General features: G+C 39.7%; 1 protein-coding gene across 7 annotated transcripts in view; it reads left to right on the top strand.

Annotated features, from left to right (window-relative positions):
* Positions 1-14,311, top strand: part of LOC126190748 (homeotic protein spalt-major-like) — a 544,861-nt gene that overhangs the window by 24,384 nt on the left and 506,166 nt on the right. The gene's annotated exons all lie outside the window — the stretch shown is intronic.

Here is a 14,311-nt window from a genome sequence, read left to right as displayed (position 1 = left end):
GATGCACCACACTCTAACGTATTTTATGAAAGCCATGTTGGAAAACACACCGACAGCTGCTAACGCAGTCTTTTAATTCATCATGATTTCGATAATGAACTATCTGCATCAAGTTACCCTTACATGTTTTTAAACCTGAAACGAAAGATCATTACCGAAATCAGATTATACGAACGGGTGCTAAGGTGATGTTTTGTAAACTAGGACGATCTTATAAATCGAAACAAGTGAAACAATAGGGAGATTTATTACGTAGCTGTCTTATTTTCCGACATGACTCTTATAACATTCTGATTCTTTTTTAACTTTGTGGGAAATTTACACCTTCTCTGATGATAAAGCCGCAGTCGAGTGTCTGCAACATAGGTGACATGGTGTCAGCTGTTGTGGTATGAGAGAAGAACAAAAGTGATTTCAAATCTAAGGATCGTAAGTGTTGTTCATGTAGAAATGAAGTTTTAGAGGAGAGACATTTAGGGTTGTGATTATTAGTGGTGTAAGGAGCATATAAAGTGTTGTAATCGTTCATTCTTGCAGTACGTAACGAGGTCAGTTTTCTCTAGGAAGCAGCAATACGACGCTACAGTAGTATGCCGATTATTTATCTGTCAGGAATTTTGATCGACGTCGAAGCTAGTTGTCTGCCAAAGGAATCGTAAACACTGACTTTCTCTTCTTATCAATTATTTTGAGTTTGCTCTTTATCGGTAGTCAACAGTGCTTAACTCCTTGAATGCATTGCTGTGTTTGTAATGACTAAACCTGCAACAGCTATACTCTGGAAATCTCTGTAACACATTTTCCACTGTCCCATGTACTGAGATAGCCTTCCGTTCCATTTACTGAGTGGGACTTCATACATTCCACGTTTTTGTTACATTCCCTAACCACACAAAGAAACCAGTAACCGATCTCGCCGCCCCTTTTTGCATTTATTCGCTGCCCATTCTTACTCCAAGCACTTACACAAGATATCAGCACAGGACATGCTGAGACCAATAAAAGCTGTGGTAGTCTTAGCAGTGAATAGAAGCCTACACTTTTCAGTACCACAGCTGATCTGTATTACTGTATTATCATTTCATTGCTAATGCCTAAGAATTAATATTCCCACAATTCGTGTGAGATGTTGAGATTTATTAACATTGCAGTCTAAAACCCGTATCGTTCACCTTCTGTGAAGTAACAGCTTCTCGTTTCTCTTCGTTATTGAAGGTTTTAAGGCTGCAAATCGTCAGCAATTTAGTTTCAATTCAAAAATCTCTGATAAAAAACTAGTTATATTATTTCTGAAGTTAGTACTACCATAGTGTACTGTATTTCACTTAAGGGACAAACTTGCTAATCAGAAGATAGAGTGGGTAGGAAACATAGGAATGAAGGCAGTACCTTCTGGTTCCTATTCGTGATAGTCAAACCAAAGAAAGAGGACGTCAAAATTTAGCAAATAGGGAAAGAGAAGTAAAAATAAAGAAAGATACAAGTGATGTTACTACTACTGTATTTTCAATGCATACTCGATACTTTTGTGGAGTCGTGTTGTTAACTAGATGTTAAGTGAGCCTGAGTGTAATTCTTATCTAAATGATATTAATTTCAAACTCATCGTTGACTGTTCTGCCGAAAAATTTACGTAATGTAAACACTAAGTTGTATAAGACTTTACATTTGCCAAACATGTTTTCAGCAATTACTTTATCTCTTTCAGTGCTGAAGTAACTGTCCTCTGATACGCACACATCTGGAATCATATATCATCACGCAATCGCTGTTGCTCTGCGGATTTGGCTTCCTATCTTGTACCGTTGTTCATTCTTTCAGTACTTCTGTGTAGCGTATCACCGTTGGTAATTGTATGCTCTTAGAATACACGTCTTTATTCAGCCTCGTTTCGTATCCTATCCCATTCGTGAAATTAGTCCCTAATTAGTAAACTACATTCATCGTTATTCACCTAATTCCGTGAATGATGTATAATATAATTATATCACATACTCGGTTCCATTTGTTGCTTGTGCGGAAATCATTGTGAGAACAAAAGACGGATAAAGTTGTGCCGAAAGTGATATTAATTAATTATGTTTTTCGGTTATATTGAAATAGGAACTTTGTGAACTGACCCCATAAATTTCGTACCTATATCATGATCCCAAAGTATAAACTTGAAAAAGTTCCAGTTCCACTATACAATAGGATCCTGACGCACAAAAGACAACGATTCACTACATTAACGTAGCACGAGTTAAAACATAGTAGAACGTGAACAGCAAACTGTAAAACAGTCAACGCGTCCCGTAAATTCTCATAGTTGTAATACGATAAAAACACCGGTGTTAAATACTGGTACAAATGAAGCGCTAATTCGTTAGCTAAATCAGCAGTTGGAGCTGTGATGAAAAATAAGTGAATAATATTCGTTGTCAGTTCCATAAATGTTGAGTTAACATCTCTTGGTGAGTGGTTCGCATACCATCATGTTGCTTTGAAGAATGTGCCCTGCGTAGGCTGCATTCCATACGTATTTTTCAGGTATTCTTTGCTCAGGAAACGAAAAGTAATAGATTTGTCAAAACACACCTGTCTTTAAACTATCTTTTGTAGTTTTGCTCTTGCTTGTTCGAAGTGATGTGAAGTAAAACTGAAATTTAATGTGGTGGCAGCGATCTCTTACGAAACCGATGTCTGGCGAATTCTGTCCATTGTGTACGGTAAGTGCTCTTCGCTGTAAGAGTAGTGATACTATGTTGTGGAAGGGAGTGAACAGTCCTTGTGGTCAAGGAACAAGCGCATTACCTGTGACAACGTAGTAATTACTGAATAATTGTCACTGGCGATGCATATTGTTAATGATAAGCGAAACACGTCGAGTGTAAATACATTTCAGTTATCTATTGCACAAGGACGATCACCTAAACTTAACATTTCACACTTACAAAGTGTTGCAAAATACTTAAGCATATCCCCTATAATACTATCTTTCCAATAATTCAAAATGGTGTATTATTCATCAATACTATGTACGTCACATGAAAGTAAATAATACAATTTTAGGTATTATTCTTCAGTTACAGCTTATGAGGTTTCTCGTAGAAGATATATACACTAAATACTATACGAAAAAGCGATTAAACAAATACAAGAAAGAAAATGAATCTAAATATTTATAATAAGATAACTGCAAAGATGTTCTTATCTCTTAACAGATAAGGAGGCACTATATATTATGCTTTTGTACGGAATGAATTTATTCCTGACTTCAGTTACTTTAAGTACCTAGGGGTGTAACACAATGAGTTCATAGTCGCCCACATTCAAATGCAGCGTTACCATATTTATCAAGTGAGAGTTGCCAGTAAGAAATATACACGTATGCAACAAATTGCTGTTGCTGCGCTGACCATTGCTCTCCTTGTAGACATTAAACTGCTTTGATTTAAATACCGTTTCCGCTCGTAAACGAATTGAGCATAATACTTAGTAATTTATCAGTAAATCACCTATTCTCAAGGAGGCCATTCATCCAATAACGTATACTGAAACGACTAAAGGCAAGTCACTTACCTTCCTTTCTTTCGTAACAATGTAAAAAAAAAATTCGCAGCATTGTGATTTTCAGCCATGATGTGAGACTTCCAAGAAATTCACTTCACAATTTAAGCCATTGTATGGATACCGTGATCTTCCACATATTTCTCTGTAATAGTCTGAGCAATGATCATGCAAACATCGTTGATGTTGAATTTTATGCCGAAGAACTTCATGCTTGATAGACAATGGTCGAGCTTTTCCAGCCGGCCGAAGTAGCCGAGCGGTTCTAGGCGCTACAGTCTGGAACCGCGCGACCGCTACGGTCGCAGGTTCGAATCCTGCCTCGGACATGGATGTGTGTGATGTCCTTAGGTTAGTTAGGTTTAAGTAGTTCTAAGTTCTAGGGGACTGATGACCTCAGAAGTTAAGTCCCATAGTGCTCAGACCATTTGAACCATTTGAATTTGAGCTTTTCCATTTGCTTCCAGTTCAGTCTCATTTAAACTTCTTTGCATTGATACGGTTCTTTTTCTCGTCGGCTGAATATCCTTCTACGAGTAAAATGGGTCAGGTGTACAGAATTCCTTAAGTGCTGGTGTTTCTCATCAAGTGATTTCATTGCTTAAAAATTAAATTCGGAACAAATTGTCTGGTTTAATAACACTGTTTTTTTATCTGATACATCTCACATTACATGAAGTGTAAAATGCTTAAAAAATAAAATTTCAGAGATCGAATTATGAAGCATAGTCAGCTATTGCCAGTATTTTTAATCAGGTAAGGGAGCACGGTTACGTACGAGTAGCCTTCATTTTAACGTGATTGCTCTGTCAGGTCTATATAGCTATCGAGCAAGCGTCAGGCGTTGCACTGGTGTCCCAAAATCAGTGTTCACGTCCTGTGATTCGTGCTCCGATTCCTGATTGTTCTCCCTGTTGGCAGCGTGTGAAATTTGCTTTCTCTTACTCCTGTCGACTGCTTTCTTTTTTTACCGAAAGCCAGATTTTCTTGTACGGCACTTGTTTCTCCCACGTTGGTACACTGCTCCGCACGGTCGACGTTTATTAGCGTGCTGCGACTGTGCAGTGTTCTGAAAACTCGATAAGTCATATACACGCTCTCAAACCCCGAAGGCAATCATTCATGTCGTCACTAGGTATCTACCAACGGCTGAAGTACGGAAACGTAAGATGCGTGTGCAATACGTTGATACAAGGGAACGTATAATTTATCGCCAAGATTCGCCACTGAGTCGCAGCAACGTTCCTTTGACGAATTACTGCAGAGATATACTTCTTATCACTTACGGGGTCCACCTAGAATAAGAGCCTCTTTGCTTCTACTGTTCAGACAAAGAAAATAAATGCTGGCTTATGGACATAAGGTGGGGCTAATGTATACACTTCCTCCAAATTCAGAGCGGGACCTCACTCTCCAGCCAGAATTTTCAGATTATCAGTAGATATCCAGCATAATTTTCTCAAAAATCTCCGGTGGTGCAGTGTTCTAATCCCTGTCTAGTCAACAATACTTAGATTTTTCAGTAGTTTCCTCTAATGTTATCAGTAGAGATCAACTGTCGTTTATGTGACAAGACCAATGAGAGACTGTAATGAGACCCTGCTAAGAGGGCAAACCGAACGTTAACGATGGAGCTTTCGTCCATCCTTCAAACAGCAGGATAATGGACATTCCGCAATCGGTTGTTTCTATACAAGTGTTTCCATTATTATTACAGTGTTTCAAGAGATGAGAGTTTTACACAAGACAAGTCTTTATATTTTAGACGGAAATTTTGCAGTGACTGTATCAAGGCTTAAGTTCAGCCTGGTGCTCTGAAAAGAACAGTGAACATTAAAATGATCGAGAAATATAGAAAGAGAAGAAAACGAAAATTCATGAGAAAGACTAACGTTAACTGCAAGTGAAAGAAATATGAGGAGGTTTAGAAATGGGAGTAACAAAAGTTATTTTAATTTCCTTGGACATGAATACCATTAAAGACGGAAACGACTCACACAAATGGGGAAGACAATGGCTGTAGAAACCACGCAGACACCCGTCAGCACATGCGGAAAGTCTACGTCTGGATGCACAGATGTGAATTTGGAACTCTTTCGGGCCATTCCTGAATAAGTCTGCTGGTTAACTACAACAACGCCATCTAACTCTGCTCTGAGTATGTGCATTAGAAACCGACTGTCCTTATATGAGCCTGGAGGAAACGAAAAATTCTTTAATAGTTATAATAAAACTGTAAAACCGTGATATAACTGTCTGGCTTAGATTTTCTGTCAGCTTCCAACGTGGTTCCTTCAGTGCGCCACCAAGGAATTCTTCCATCATACAGGTAAAACTGAACCGGCACATTGATTCTGCATTCCTGTGTTCGACAGTTCATGAAAATACGGGTACAGTGATTTAACGGTTCATAATCTTGGCCCTGATACTCGCTGCAAAAATATCGGAGGAAAGTGCTAAAACTGAGAGGCTAGGCGGCCAGAAGTGACTTTTGCAATGTACCCACCGCGCTTATACCATGCTACATCGTTGTACCAAACCTTCACTTGCTTCCGCATACACATACATTTGTGACAGTTTTGTTAGGCCTCTCGTGAAATGCTACAAGTCAGCGTACAGTTCTATTTACAAAATTTCTAGCTAGCTCTTATCTATATCTACACTACTAACGTACTTGTATACACGTACAGTGACTAGTCGTTGATTAACGCGGTTACCAAAAGTCTAGATAGGTTTTTATTGACTTCTGTAAAAGTATTCTAATCATAAGCCGATAAGACGTAAATACAGTTTTCATGCGAGAAAGAAAACGAAACAACACATTGTTGTTTATAGTTTTTGTGAAAGAGTATAATGGTTACTTTCACAGCCATTTGGATTCACATAGACTATATATTCCTTAATATATGTGGTATGTAAACACATAGTACTCTATACATAGGGGAAACATTGTTATAAAATTCTCAGAAAGTTTTTGAGCAATTTACTTCCAATTTTTGCAGGATACTCTAATAAACATTGGGACAGACATATATTATATTTTTTTAAAACACAGTTGTACAGATTTTCTATTAAAACAAACTGAAAGCAAGGAAACTCTTTTCTACGCTATGATGTGAAAATGCGCTTTTTTTCCCTCGTGCTGTTTTAACCACAATAACAGGGAATTTAAAGCATTAGACAAACTGTTTCTCCCATATAATATAACACCATTATACTCTTTCATAAAAATCATAAACAACAATGTGTTGTTTCGTTTTCTTTCTCGCATGAAAACTGTATTTATGTCTTATCAGCTTATGATTAGGATACTTTTACAGAATCTGAGTCGTCCGAAACTTTGCAATCTTCCGCGTTTGCAGATTAACACTATCTGAAATTCCGTCATTGATGCTACTATGCTCACAGACCCAGCAGCGGGAGAGGTCTCTCATAACTCACATATCGATGATCCTAATTGATTTACCATTTCATTTAAGTGACTTCAATTCCTAATCAAGATTTCGTTGGCAGTAACAATAAACAAGACTCAAGGTCAGAGAGAAGGGGACGAGGAGAGGGCTGGTAGGAGGGCAGGGGGGGGGGGAGGGGGAGAGATGAGGAAATAGATATAAAGCGGGGAAGGAGGATATAGATAGAGAGGACGAGAAGGAGGAGGCGGGGGTGAGGGTGCAGAAGCGTGGGTGAGGAGGTGATGGACAGAGAAAAGGAAGGGAGAGGAGGGGAGAGACAAAGAGTGGGGCGGGGGGAGAGGAGATTAGGACGTATATCCCATTTCCATGCATATTTGGCAATTGTGAAGCATTGCCGGGTTTGCTACTGCCATATAAAGGCCAGTAGGAAATACATTTTATCTCAGTACCGTAGGCACCCTCCCTGCTGGAGCCTGGCACGAGTGCAATACTTGTAGGTTTTTATACCTGATTAACCGATTCCAATCGTCTGATTTTTCAGTTTGACCGTGTTTCTCGTGAACTTACGCGAAAGAGTTTCAGAGGCAACACTGATCTTTAGAATAAAGAAGATATTGTTGCACTTAAAACCTATACTTGTTATAATATCTCGCTTTATGCAGGAGTAAAGACTGTTAACCGTGTAGCAAACTTGCGTTTCCCTCTACGTCTCTCATTTACCTTCAACCTCGTTCCGATAACGTACTTGTGTGCGTATTTACAAATCTCTTTCGGTCTCCAACACTGTTAGAAACTGCAGAGACCGTCTAGCCTTTGTTATCCGTTGAAGGCCAGTGGCTACGAACGGGTTCACTGCCAGCCCCAGCATCCACTAAATGGAGCGGACCGCCGCCGCCACCGCCATCGCCGACGCCGCGTTTTGAGCGCTGCTAGCCACGGCCGGCGTACGTCGCCGCACAGCAGCGACAGGGATGATTTTCCAATCGCTGGGCACCGCCTGGCGCATCGGAATGTTCCATTACATTCGCGTCGTTCCGAGCTATTTCTCAAAGCCAGGAAGCTCGATTCGACTCGTGTGTTTCCCTTTTCTCCCTGTCATCGCGCTAGGCTCAACCTACAGATTGATCACCTCGTTTCTCTATGCATCCGTGTCCAGGTTTCGAGGCGGTTGATAAATCGTGAACATAGATTTCCATTTGTTCCGAGATAAACTAGGAGATACCAGGCAAATAAGGAACACAGCGTCCAAGTCAGTTATTCTGTATGCTCACATAGCGACATTTCCGTTCCGTAGCACTGTTACCTAGATCGATTCTGTTCATTTGATTTTCTATTAGCTTAATAAACACAGAGATAATAACTTTGAGCTAAGTTTTGCGTCCTAGTCCATTACTGAACCGAAGCGCTGTGCTTGTTTGTCGACTCGCATATAGAATTTTATCATAGTACATTTAGTACTTCTTTGCGACGGCTGTAACCCGCATATCGTATCTGAAGTTTGCCGCTGGATTCTCTGCTTTCATCAAATTGTTACCAGAGAACAAAATAAAATATATGCTAACAGGTCACTGGAGAGTCAGTATAACGCCACTTCATTGTGGTCTTGCTGTAGAAGCTAACTCAATGTTCGCCGCAAGACATTCAAGAGAATCATGGAAGCTAAAAATCAGAATGGCTTTACACGGGTACGAACCTTGTACCTCCCAAATGTGAATCAGTTGCCGTCTACACTGCCCTATGCTGCTCTGTGTTGTTATCAGAAGCACATTCGTTTTCCCTCGCAGGTCATCCTTAGAATAGACATTTTTCAACTGTTATTAGATCTAGGCATCTAGTAATTCTTGTTCGAAAGTCCTTGGTCATCCTCAGCGTACTTAGAATACTGATGTTCTACATATTACCCTCGTTTTATTCTAAGATAAGTTTTAGTTTAACAGCTCAAGTATACCATAGTGTCAACGCAACCACTGTGTGAAAATTGCCTCAAAAATGGTTCAAATGGCTCTGAGCACTATGGGATTTAACTTCTGAGGTCATCAGTCCCCTAGAACTTAGAACTACTTAAACCTAACTAACCTAAGGACATCACACACATCCATGCCCGAGGCAGGATTCGAATTTGTGTGAAAATTATTAAATACAATTAGCTATCATGCAACAGATGATACATATAACACTAGATGTACGTTAGATTTGAACAGGGTTTAAAACTTTACAAAATGGGTCTTCAAAAGGCTAATTTCTTTGTAATAATATAATTTTATAAAGATAGGGCTTGTAGCTACAGTAGAATTTTTTACACAGTAGAAAACAATCCTCCCGAGGCAAAAAATGATGGTTCGGAAGACATTCAAAACAATCATTCTACATCTTTCTTTTCCAACGATAAGACATTTACAGTTGTTAAATTTACTCCATTTCCTCTTACGTTAAGGAAACACCAACGTGTGGGCAATAGAAAATAGTTTTTACCCCTGTACCTAAATCACTTCCTGTGCGCACGAAAGGGTTTGAAGAATACAGAACAAACACTCGTTGTATGTAATTACATTCGTGATTTCAGACTTGAGTATTTGTTCATTTCTCTTCGGATCAGCTCCAGCAAACAAATCACGAAACGCAATGCCAGATATTCTCAGCTACTGTTGCACTTATTTCTCCACTGCTAATTTCTGTAAAGAAAATAATATTCAACTTGATATCGTTTATGGGATAATAACGTAGCTCGAGTTCGGATATGGGTCCCATAGGCGTTGTTCTCGTGCCGAAATTCTACCAAGGGTCTTATCAGTCAAAGACATTAACTATAGCTAATATCACGAACAATTTCTGGTTTTCGATTTGTTCAAAAACATCACCTTCGTATATTCTCATGAACTGCAGTAAGTCACATACCATCAGCACATTCAAAGACTAGTGATAGAGTTCGTCACGTTCCCTGCCAGGATGTAAGAATTTTAAGGTATGTGAAGCATACAACTCTAATTCACGTATGTTCTCAGAAAGTACGAAGTACTTTTGTAACATAAATCGCAATTTTGTACAAAGCTTTGTAACGGAAGAGAGTACTTCTTTATGTTATTACTTCAAACAATTCCACAGCAGTTTTTTTTTCTAATACTGCTCACTGAGGGATCACCGACATTATGGGATATTAGTAGTACAATATTTCTTTTAAAATTTCGAGAATTTCGTAGTATTCTGTGATTACTGCTAGATAATCAGGACACTGACCCGGATTTATGAACACAAAACTGGATAGCACTGCTCCAACCCTCATAATAAATGTATGAGTTAGAAAAAGCCTACTTCAAATTGTGTGAGTCGATTACGGTAATTTACTACTTTAGCTCTCTTATTTAATTTGTCATCTGTCAAATCGGAACAAAGATAATTATATCCTTAGAATTCCCAACGGAATTCATGCTATGCCAATAGCATTTTGTTTAGGATATTTCGGAAAATTGTTTCTTCTTCAGTACTAATCTAGGTAATTCAGCCAAAGAATATATTTTTAGTGACAAAACAAATTTTAGCAGCAGAATCTTCAGCTGCATGAGATATATGGCTGAATTCATCTGTTTTTGCCTTTTTGACAGCTGCTCTCGACTTAGGATAATGAACAATAGAAGACTTTCTGAACAATATCGGAGCTCTTTCAAAGTACAGTCAGAGCTCCTTACAGTGTATTGGAATCCGTCCACGTAATCGATGCGGGGAAAGCAAAAAAGTTCAAAATACGCGTCTCTGACAGAGGTCGCCTATCTGCAGTTACCCCAAATACCGAACATGCATTTCGAATGGCATGTGGCAGAAATAACGTAGGTCACCGTTCTTTGGTTGACAAGGGTGACAGCGTGCCTTTCTTGATGACCTGAATGTGCTTCGATGTAGGCGTACTGAATTAAAATCCATATCGCATGTGAAGTGAGATTAGACATCGTTTATAGTGATTCATTCGTCGCACGTAAACCTGAAATCCGAGTTTCTCCTTGGCACTTACCGTGAGTAGTGGGGTATGTACCGGCACCAACATTTACTGTCTCTACTGTTTCACCTTCAACGGTCTTGAAATAACAAGCACTTTACGTCGTCACCGTTGCGAACACTCATACTGAAGACATAGTCACCCGTCACATAGACAATGATTTAAAGTCCAAATTAGAGAGACATGCATGCCTATTAACAGCTTATGTCGTTCCTACCGTTTTTCCGTTATTCATATGGAGAAAGTAGCCGAGCATAAACAATTAGCACCTCTTAAAAACGTTTGTGTGCTATATTTAACAGATAGTAGGCAGAACTTTGTATGACAGTCTTAATGTCTAAACTAAATGTAAATCAGTTGAGTGAACTAGCGAATAACCAACTAACATTGTGACTTATTTCACTTCGTCTTCAATGTCCTAAACTATAAGGATATGTTAACCTTAATTAGCTCTGCTGATGACATGTCTGTATTACAGATCTGTTACCAACAACCTTGGAATTTGCTGATTTACAGTCTCTTGAATTAACAGCGACTGGGTAATTATTGTAAGTATCATTTGTAGAAAGAAAAATACTTTCCTTTGGTTTTCATTGCTGCAAACAACAAATTGCGGTGACGAGTAAAGCTTTCCTGTTGCGACTTCGTGTACTGTGCCCGCAGTTTTCAGCGACGTGTGTAATTACTAGTTCGCTGGTTTATCTTCACTGTCTGTGGACAACCGAGTCCGGCGAAAGTAATACTAACTGTATATGAAATGAAATTTACAGTCCATCCTAGCGAAGTTTGCGGCTGGAAGGACAGCACTGCAATGCAAAAATAAATAAAGATTACTGCAATATTCTTTGGACGTCGTCTAATCTTTCATTGTTATTTTTTTCCGAAGAGCAAAATAGTAGTGTCATACTTTTTGTTACCTTTTTTTCAGTTATGTTGAGTGAATACAGTTCCACCTCCTGCCTTCCTCCCCGAATCACGACATAACGCAGTAGTGTTCTCAATACTAATTACACATAATTATGCCAAGCCCGCATCTCGTGGTCGTGCGGTAGCGTTCTCGCTTCCCACGCCCGGGTTCCCGGGTTCGATTCCCGGCGGGGTCAGGGATTTTCTCTGCCTTGTGATGGCTGGGTGTTGTGTGCTGTCCTTAGGTTAGTTAGGTTTAAGTAGTTCTAGGGGACTTATGACCACAGCAGTTGAGTCCCATAGTGCTCAGAGCCATTTGAACCAATTATGCCAAATGTTGATGCACAAATGTCTTGAACCTTTTCATATTTCTGAAACTCAGGCCCTAGTGACATACAATGTTTTGAGCACAACAGCTGAACACAAGCAAGAACGTACTCCAACAGAAAGGATCATTTTAAAATGTCATCATTATATTCATACAAATTCGGAGAAAACCCAAAATACGAGTGTAAATATTTTTTGTGCGCGCCTCTTCTGTAGACAGTTTCTTTAAACCTCTTGGACGCTGGTCATCCTTTACATGTATGCCTCTTTTGTACGTCTTTTTAAACGTTTATAATATGTTCCATACTGCCACACTGTAGAGTTCATTTCACATATTCTCAGTGACGTTAGCATCTACGGACTGATCACGTGTTTATAAAATATGTGTGATGTACCGAAACAGTGATAGACATACAATTTATACTGGAAACAGATGCCTTCTACTCTTTACATGTGTTTGAAGTTATTTTGCATGTTCTCAAGCCGTATCTTCACACATCGTTAAAGGCGTTTATAGTCATCGATGAAAGCCAACAACACCACGATACCACCTCACAATTAAGACAGTGAATCGCGAAAGTGGCTCCGTATTTCACTATCGTAATATTCAGTGCTTGACCTGCTCTGCAGCAAATTCCACGGGGCAGACTAAAATACGTGACCTCATTTTAAAACGCTGTACTGTTATCCACACGCTCCTGGTCAAACCGAAGTCTTCCATCCTCGTTCATTTTACCATTCATCTCAATCAAGGTATCTTAGAGAAAACATACCGCACATTTAAATAATCTTACGGCAATGCAAGTCGGCTCAGCTGGATCCTGATCCACCGCAACTGTGCCGCAGTTTCGGCAGTATTCGCGTACTTGTTCATGAAGCTCAGCACTGCGCCTGGAAACTAACGCAACATTTGAGATATTGGACTAGCGTCAATGCTTAAATCTTCTTCGAGATATCCAAACTTAGATTTTCCATAGCTTCCCTAAACTGCTCCAAGTGAATTCTGGCCTGCTTCCTCTTTTTCTTCGCATCCCAGCACTCATATGCAAAGTTCCGTAAAAGTATCAAATGTCCAACATATAACGGATCTGCAAATTAACGGTCTTTTCTCTGTTGTATGTATGAATGAAATCCGCAATCGAGCATACAAGAACAGGACAATATGTCAGTCTCGTCCAGTTACAGGATGCGATCATATTTGAACTGTTCTATAAATTTACGTAGTTTCAATAATATTTTAAAGTAAATAAACTGTTTGTAAATGACAATGAATGCTTCTGTCGATATGATTATATAAGTATTACCCACAACACGGATGGCGTCTTTCAATACGGACAGAGCAAGGGCTCCAGTCTGGAGTAGGGTGGTTCAAACCCCCGTCGGACAATTCGCATTTATGTTTCCCACGATTTCCCTAAATCGCTTAGGACAAATGCTAGGATGGTTTCGTTGAAACTAACGTGGCCAATTTCCCTCTTCAATCCGAGTTTGTACAACGTCTCTAATGACCTCGCAGCCGACGGGACGCCAAATACTAATCTCTCTGGTTACCATTCGATGCAGTCAACCTGTCAGGGTAATGCTGTTTGATTCTCGCTTTTAATTTGTCACTGTGATGAAGCGCGCGGACCTCCCAAGATCGAGATCGGGCGTGAGATATGGAAGCATTTGCTCCCTGTTGCTTTAATGGTACAAGAAGATCTTGAACTATGTAATAATTACCACATGTATCGGCCAGTACAAATTTGTGGCTACCATTCGAACGCGAAGTACTGACATACAACTGACACTGTAAGGAACGGCAGAATACACAAGTGCAGCGTTTTGCAGCAAAGTTGTAGACAAGGCGCACAAGACGTCGGAAGGAAGGCTGTGGAAAATAAAACGGAAAGGCGAATCAATTTGCGGAATAGCTCGGTTCCCTACGTGGTTCCTCGCATTACTAGGAGCAGCTATTTAGCGTTATCTCGCGACGGTTCTGCATTTTATATTGGGACGATAAAACGATCGCGAATCTGAGTCCACTTAATTGGCTGTAGCCCATTTCTTTCCTCCTCCCTCCTCCGATATCCTTTTCGTCGCCCCCCTCTGACCTTGTTCGTATCAGCCGAGCGCAGGGATTACCTGC

This window comes from Schistocerca cancellata, chromosome 6 (assembly GCF_023864275.1).
Source record: "Schistocerca cancellata isolate TAMUIC-IGC-003103 chromosome 6, iqSchCanc2.1, whole genome shotgun sequence".
Lineage (NCBI taxonomy): Eukaryota > Metazoa > Arthropoda > Insecta > Orthoptera > Acrididae > Schistocerca > Schistocerca cancellata.
Note: the sequence above shows the minus strand (reverse complement) of the source record. Positions and strands in the feature narration are given on the sequence as shown.